Below are 8125 nucleotides of genomic sequence, written 5' to 3'. Positions count from 1 at the left end.
CAGAGGCTAGAAGCACGTCTTGCCCTGTGCACTGCAGTCGCGGAGGACTACCCGGGGCGGAGCCTCCCAGTGGTTGATTCCAAGTCAAGATGGTTGCAGTGCCGCCGGCGCTCTCGCCCGGCGAGGCGGGTCCTCTGGGCCGGGCCAAGGGAAGGGGCAGGCCCGGGGGCGGGGCCTTGGGGGCGGGGCCAGGTGCTGGGCTGTCTCTGCTTGTCAAAAGGCAGCCGCCGAGCCGGAGGCGCCGGGAGCGCGAAGCAGCCTGCCCACCCGCCGGACCAGGTGCGGAACCGGGAGCGGCGGGGAAGGGGGTCCCGCGATCGGGATTGGGCCCGGGGGAGGGGCGTCGGGGGTACCGGCCCTGAGTGCCCGGGTGCAAGCACGGGAGTCTAAATCGCCGGGGCAAACTTGGCTACCTGGGCTGTCGTGCCATGAGGCTGAGGCACTGACGGGACACTGAGGTCTGAGGAAGAGCTAAAGTTCGTGCCAGGCTGGCGAGAGGAGCAACGACCTCCTCGCTGCTCTTGGCAGTTTAACACACAAATTCTCTGCTAGCCCAGCGCTCCGCACTTGGGCAACAAGAAGCATTTGTTTTCTTCCTCTTTTGGGGAGCTTGGCATGGAGTGGAGGAATAAGAAAGGGAGATTGGCTGTCGATGGTGCTAAGGTCTCCTGGAGGTGGGGTGTGTGTAGCCTTAACATCTTCTCGGACCTATGTACGGTCACCTGCGATGGTGGAGTTGGATCTTTTAAGTAGAGTGGTTTTTTTCTTTTCTTTTCTTTTCCTTTTTTAAACCACCAATGATTTTAGATCTACTCGACCCTAATGCACTGGATTTATTTTTTCAGGAGAGCCTATCCATGGAATTAGGGGCAAGCAACTAATCGAGGAGGGGGCTCAGGGAGTGGTTTCTGTTTGGGGAGTGAGGGGTCCCACATCTGTGAGTGGTGGGGGAGAATTCAGGAAAAGTATCTAGGAGGGAACAACATGGTGTCTGGAGGGAGCAGTGGACACTGCCCCCCCTTCCCCATGGACCACTAGGCTGAGACCCAGGCTGCCTGGGCTGGGAGAGCACTGGGTCTCCCAGCAGAGGCCCTTCCCGCATCTCCTCCTCCTCCTCCTCTTCCTCCTCCTCCCTGCGGTGAGTGAGTCAGCCTCCTGTCTGGGCTCAGTTGCAGCCAGAGGGGCCAGAGCCCAGGCAAGCAACTGGGCAGGCATTTTCTGAGCATTGCAGAAGCTCCCCTAGGCAGAGTCAGCTCCACTCCAGCTCCCTGCTGGAAGGCTGTCTTCCTCAAGGCCAGTGGTGGCCACTCCTGTGAAGGGGACACCCAACACAGCCATGATTATGGGATCGCTGTGGTATGACTGTGAAGAGACTGGATTTGCAGTAAATCCACATCTCTTATCCTTCTCCAAGGATCAGGAGGTACATCCCAACCCTGTAGACTTCCAGGCTCTCATTCCATGTCTGCCTAGTGATCTTGTTAGCGGCCCATCTCTGCTAACAAGGTGGGTGTGCCCAAGAAGTCAGGAAGATTCTAGGACTAGGGAAGCCATGGTGTTGTCAAAGAAAGTTTCAAGCCAAGCTCAGAAGTGGGGATGGTTTGTTGAGGTGGAAATGGATAGTCTGGACATTGGAACCCTCAACTCTGTGAACTTCGAGTGTTGTGTATTGGGGGGCCTTCCTCGTCCCTTCCCTGTCCAAGTACTGGAGGGGATTGAGGATCCTTCCGGAATGGTATGCAGCTGGACCAGGAGGTAGTAAGACTGTAAATTTCTCTCTGGCTTTTGTTTTGGGTGGTTCAGATCCTTGAGGAGAAACAGGAGCCCCCGAGTCCATTGCCCCCCTGTCAGCGGCCTCTCTGGATCCATATGACATGAGCCCACAACCAGGGTGTGTTGTGGGGCTGACTCAGATTGCAAAATGCTGGGACTTCACAGTCTGTACTCTTGTTGGGTCCCATGGCTTCAGTTTGGCTAGTCCCTCTTTAGCCACAACTTGGACCCTGTCCAGGGTAAAGAATAAGAAAGGAGGGAAGAGGAAAAGGTAAGAAAAGAGGAGAGTGAGATTAGGAAGGAAGGAAGGAGAGTTAGGAAGCTTTCCTGACCCCTCACATCACCTTGGTCAAGGCCCTCACACTCTATTTGTAGAAACATTGTGGAAGGTCTGGTACAGTTTGGGGTGCCCTGGTTATTTGTGTTTGTGGTTTCTCGGTCTTCTTCCCCATCCCACCTCAGAACTCATCTCCTTTTGGGATTAGGTCCCGGAGCAAGCACCAAGAGGACCTCCTGGACCCCCACCCTCCGCTCTCAGAATAAGTAGCCAGTGTCTGAAGCCGGTGTCTTCCACGTTTGGCTTGGGGCTCAGGGGCCAGACCAAGCAGTTATCCAAGCAGGAGAGGGAGCTGCAGCTGTTCAGTTCTGCACCTCACATCCTTAGGAGGCAGTGGCCACCTTGGCCGAGATCTGCTTCTGGAACCTCTGCTAGAAACCTGCTATTGTCTTTGTCCGGTTCTGGTGGCTGGAGGGCCAGAGTCAGAAATACTGGAAGTCTGAGCTCGGATCATGTCCCAGTTTGTTGCTGGACAGGATGAGTTCTAGCCCCCCGGCTTTCAGTTTGTCATGGCTACGAGCCTGTTGTGGATGCAGGTAGAGGGAAGCAAGGAAATGATAAGATTTGGTTAAGAGCCTCTTAGGCACCCAGCTTGGTGCTAGGACCTCTGAGGGATGACAGGAAGCGGAACCCACCAAATCAGGCCTCTTCCCTGAGACGGTGTGAGCCGCAGGAGGGGCACTGCCCTTGCTGTCTCTCCACTACCGTCGGTTCCAAGACGATCCAGCTGGGCGGAAACTAGCCTGGCTGGCGTTCTGGACCACAGGGCCTTGCTCCCAGCCATGCTTTTCTCTAATTCCCTCTTCACCCTGTCCTGTGTCAGTGCCCTCTGGGTGGGCTAGGGACAGTGCCATACAATTTACTGTCCAAACTGGGAGACTTTGAGTGTGACAGGGGTGTTATTAATAAGTCAGGACAATGGACACACGTCACAGCTGTCAAGGCCTCACTGGGACATTTAGTCATTCTCCAAACCCAGTGGAGGTCACACTGCTGAGGGGAAGCTGGGTGGGAGCGGGTTTAACGAGGAAGAGAAGGTGGGGGAAGTCCTTCATGATGAGGGGAAGATGGGGGTAGCTTAATTCTGAGGGCAGCCCCAACACCCCCACCTTATTCCTCGGTATTATCAGCCAATTCCAGGCTTTTCCCTGAGGGCAGCACTGCCCCCAGCCACCTTCTCCCACTACCCGCCACCCAGCCTCGCACTTGCTCGTGTGACTTCCCTTCACCCTTGGCTTATGACTCGCTTCACCTTTGGTTTTCCCGCCCCACCCCTACCTCAGATGGGGACAGGAAGGCCTGCCAACTCCCCTTCAGCTGCCCCTGGGGGAATTGGGATTTATAATGGAGCCAAGACTTGGCCTCATGCTTCCTCTTCCCTCTTCCCCCATATCTGCAGCCTCTTCATTTTGTCTGTCCAGCTTCCCAGATCTCTGGGGGCCACACCATACCACAGGGAAGTCCAGCTGTCAAGCGGATAAACAACAAGAAGGGGAGGTAGTCAAACCTTGCTCGTGTGGATAAAGGGTGCAGGTCACTTGTTGTCAGGTTCTGGGGAACTGGTGAGCAGAGTGGAGGTCAGAGCCAGAGAAAAACTGCTTAGCAGGAGATGGAGTCAGTCCTCCTGGACACTGGAGTTTGTCTCCTCTGGTCTGACTATTGGGGAAATGGTCCAGGGCGGGGACAGACTATTCTTGCTCAACCCAAGCTCTAGGCATTGGTGACAGTGACTGCATCCTGCTGCGGTGACATGTAGAAAAGAAACTGCCCTCCCTTCTGCGTTCTTGGTCCTCGTGGTCCAGATGCTCAGGGTAGGCTCCCTGGAGAGCCCTCAGGGGGCCAGCATGAGAGTGACTGGGGAGCCTGGCATGGGGGTAGGGCCTCATCGGTAAGGTGTAGGGACTGTCTACTCTGGCAGGAAGGAAGCTGTTCTCCTCAACAGCAAATGAAGAGGGCAGGTGAAGACCTCTTGGGAAGTCCCACCCTTTGAAGCGACTTGTGGGGCCAGCGAAGGGAAGAGGCCCCCTGGGCTGGAAGGGGAGGAGGGGGGCAGCTGGTCAGTAAATGGCAAAAGCGAGAAGCAGAAGCAGCAGGTGCTAGGGGCGTCTGAGCGTGTGTCATGCTTTTGCAAACCTGCCCTGCAGGTCCCGTGCCAAAGGAATAGGCCAAGCAGTGTTTCCAGAACCAGATGCCACACAAAGTCCCCATTCTGCGCAGGGGAGAGTCCTGGTCCTGAGCAGGGCGTGGGCAGCGGCACCAGCGGGCAAGTGGGAGCTTGGGCAGGACCCAGAAGCCAGTTCCTGGGAAGCTGCTGCCTCTCACTGGCCTTCTGACCACAGGTTGAAGCTTTGAGGTGTTGTGCAAGGTGTGACATTCCAGGCACTCTGGGGCACCTACGAGGCGCAAGGCTTTGCTGGTGACACATCCAGTGTGTGCCACCTGCTGGCATTGGATTTGTAGCTCCAAGAACAGCTACTCGCTGAACCCTGAGTTCAGTAGTACCGGGGGCTGTGCTAAATACATTGCGTGCGTGGCCTCCCAGACCCGCCACAACCTTGTGAGATAGGAAGCACTGTTTTGCTTCTTTTACAAATGGGAAACTGAGGCTTGGTGAGGTTGGGCAATGTGCCGAAGCTCCACAGCTGAGGAGTGGGACAGTCAGGACTCACTCTTGGGTCCATTTTAACCTCCACGGAACCCTACCACTTCAGCATTCGTGGGAAGCCACAGGGCATTTAGCACCATGCCTTGTACATAATAGGCCAGCAATAAATGTTTGTGAGTGGCAGGGTTAGATTTACTAACTGGTTTGAACAGGTTGACCTGGGTGCAAGCTCAGTTTGCCCAAAGGTTACTCTGGGGACAGTGGCCTCTCAAAGGAGGCTCCCTCTGCCAGCACCCTCAGGCCTCAGGGCCTCTCCAGCAGTCTTGGACACCTAACTTGGGTAAAAACAGCAGACAAGAACCTGAGAAAGAGAGACAGAGCTCCATGCAGAGAGATTGCCTGGGATCAAATAAGATTTGAGTGGTCTAGAAGGCAAATAACAAACACTCTCTCAATTTCACACAAGCCACTCTATTGATAACCTACTATGTGCTAGGGGCACCAAGGAAAGGTCATTGTCCCATTGGCCAACCGGGAGCTAATCTCATCCGTCTACCCTTCCCCCGCCTGGCCACCCCTTCAGAAATACTTCTGAAGCTAGCCCACCTGGAAGGAGAAATGGACTCTAGATGCATCTAACAGCCTCTCTCTGCCAGGCACTGTGCAATTTCTTATCTCCTTTAACCTTGACAGCTTCTGCTTGAAGGAAACTGCTGTTACTCCCTCCAGCATGTGTATGGGGAACAGAGGCTGGAAGTGATGCAGCAGCCTGCCACGCTGCAGAATTAGCCCGTGACCCCTGCTCTGCCCTGCTTGTCGGTGCCGGGCCTGGCCGGGGCCAACCACTCTCGGTGCCAGAGCCCAGACACGGAGGGAGAAGGAAGAGAAAGTGCTCAGCCCACCCTTCAGCGGGGGCCTCCGGGGTTCCTCGGCATAGGACTGAAATGTTAGGTAGCTTGTTAGAAGCTGTGCTAGCAGCCTCACCGAATAGGAGGAACACGGGGTTTGAGTTGGACACCCTCGGGTTCAAATCCTGGCTTTGTCACTTTCTAGCTTGTGACCTTGGGCAGGTGTCTTAATCTCTCTGAATCTCAGTTTCCTTATCTGTCAGCTGGGATAAGAATAACTCCCTTATAGAGCGTGTGTGAGGACTAGAGGTGATGTAAGTGAAGTGTCTGGCACGAAGTAAGGCCTCCAAAAGCATGGGCAGACAGATGGTCATTCGGTAGATATGCATTGAGGGCCTACTGTGTGGCAGGCACTATTCAAGACGCTGGGAATTTAACAGTGAAAAGTAAAGACTCTGGCAATTGTTCTCAGATTTACTAGACCAGAGACTCATCATTGCGAGAGGTCCCTTTAGAATCCAAGAATGTCTGTCTTGGTAGCTGGCTGCAGTCAGATTTGGTAAATTTCTCTTCCTGCCATTTGTTAGCTGATGAGCTTGGGAAAGTTATTTAGCTTCTCTGGGACTCAGATTCTTCCATTCTTTTTGTTTCTTTAACTGTGAAATATATCATACACACAATATGCTTATGTATAGATTAAAGAGTAATATAATATATATGTATTATATATATCCTGTACATATCGCCTAAATTCGGAATGGAACATCGGTGACACCTTAAAAGCTCCCGTTCCTCTTCCCATTTGCATCCCCTTCCTCCCTCCCCACCCTGCTAATAATTTCCTTCCTTTTCTTTTTAAGTTATCATCTACGTGAGCCTTGCCAAACAATGTATTTGTTTACCTTCGCATGTCTTTGGAGCTTACCAACATGCATGCTCTCTGCGATGTAGGTCTTCTACTCCGTGTCACATTTCTGAGATTCGTCCGTGTTGACGCACCCAGAGGTAGTTCACTAGTTTTCACTCAGCGTGGTGTGCACGGTAAGGATGTGCTGCAACGTGTCCATCATCCCTCATGGTGATGGACGTTTGGGTTGTTTCCAGTTTGGAGTTAGCATGGTGACACTGCCCGGAGTATGTCGTGCTTGTCTCCTGGTGTGCGTAGGTGTTTTTCCGGGGCCGGGACCTGGGGGTAGAGCTGCTGGGGCACAGGGAATTCGGTTGGGCATTGCTCTACAGTGCCCAACCCTCTTCCACAGTGCTGGTACCAGAAAGCACTCCCTTTAGCAGGGGATAAAATTTCCCGTTGTTCCCCATCCTTTTCAACACCTGATATAGACTTCATTTCTAAAATGAAAAAGTTGCACTTTCTAAAGGCCCCCTTCGGCTCTTGTAATTGAATCATCCTTGACTGGCTTTTGTGTACACCTGTCTGATGTGTCGTATGCAGGCGGCCCCAGCCTGACTCTGCGGGCGCTGTGCAGGGTCTCCGCGTGCGGTTGAAGCCTTCCTCGCGGGGCTCCCAGCAACAGTGAGGGAGGGACCCCACGGCTCCACACCCATCCCAACACTTGGCGTTCTGTTCGGTTCAACCAAGAGCCTGGTGACAGTGCTGAGCACATACTAGGTGACCAAGTGATACCTACTGAATTGCATTTTGCCAAAGGTGTTGGGATGGTAGATTTTTCCTGGGCAGTGATTTTGAGAAAAGGACATGGAAATCTCAGAACTCTGTGCTTACTAGCTAATCAGAGTTCAGGGCACTAGGGGCAGAGATGGGATTTACATCTGTCCAGGGCTTTTTGAACTTTTGAAGGCTCCAGGTGAGGTAAACTGAAGACTAATTGTTCAAAGTCTGGCCTTGATCTTTGACCCTCTGACTTGTCCAATCTGAGGAGCGGGGTGGGGGGGTACTTGAGGGTTGGGGTGGAGAGAACAGAGGAGGTGCCCTGGGGAAAGGAGCAGAATGCCCGCAGAGAACCCTTTTCCCTTCCAAGGTTGAACACTCTGCCTGGAGGTGCTAGGTTGAAGAGGTGTTAGATAGACCCTGTGTCCTTGCAGCCACATCAACAGCCAGCTGCCCACTCACGCAGCCACCCACAAAAGAATGTGGCTGGCTGGGCAGTTGCATGGGCCACCCCAGGCCGCAATCCTGTAATTACCCCTCTAGTCTGTGCCTGTCAGCTCCAGAGGCAGGCGAGTGCCTCTGCCCTGGGCCTCAGCTTGGTCACTAGGCCCATGCTGGGCTCCATGGTAGAGCCCCACCTAGTCTTCAAGCACCTCCCACCCCACTCTGCCCCATTGTCTCTCTTTACACCAACCTTTGACCTCTGTGAGGCTAACATACCAGATAAAAGCTGACAATCGTAATAAACCAAGGCTTATTATAACTGACACATTCCAGGCACCGTGTTAAATGTTTTCATGCATTTTCTCACGTATGCCCTTCAATAATCCTATGGGGTAGGTAATATTGTTATCCCCATTTTACAGAAGAGGAAACTGACGTTCAAAGAAGTTGAGTGGTGGGGAGCCTGGGTGGCACAGCCGGTTAAGTCTCCA

The 8125-nt window shown here is 53.5% G+C and overlaps 1 protein-coding gene across 2 annotated transcripts in view; it reads left to right on the top strand.

The window, feature by feature from the left end:
• The first annotated feature begins 210 nt into the window (after nt 1-210).
• Nucleotides 211-8125, top strand: part of VDR (vitamin D receptor) — a 68177-nt gene continuing 60262 nt past the window's right edge. For both annotated transcript variants that reach the window (XM_088026026.1, XM_028123127.2), the window contains exon 1: nt 211-279. The gene's annotated coding sequence lies outside the window, so the exon portion shown is untranslated. The remainder of the gene's footprint in view (nt 280-8125) is intronic.

The sequence above is a fragment of the Eumetopias jubatus genome, unplaced genomic scaffold (assembly GCF_037043125.1).
Source record: "Eumetopias jubatus isolate StellerSeaLion01/CBP00866 unplaced genomic scaffold, mEumJub1_p1.0 scaffold_8, whole genome shotgun sequence".
NCBI lineage: Eukaryota > Metazoa > Chordata > Mammalia > Carnivora > Otariidae > Eumetopias > Eumetopias jubatus.
Note: the sequence above shows the minus strand (reverse complement) of the source record. Positions and strands in the feature narration are given on the sequence as shown.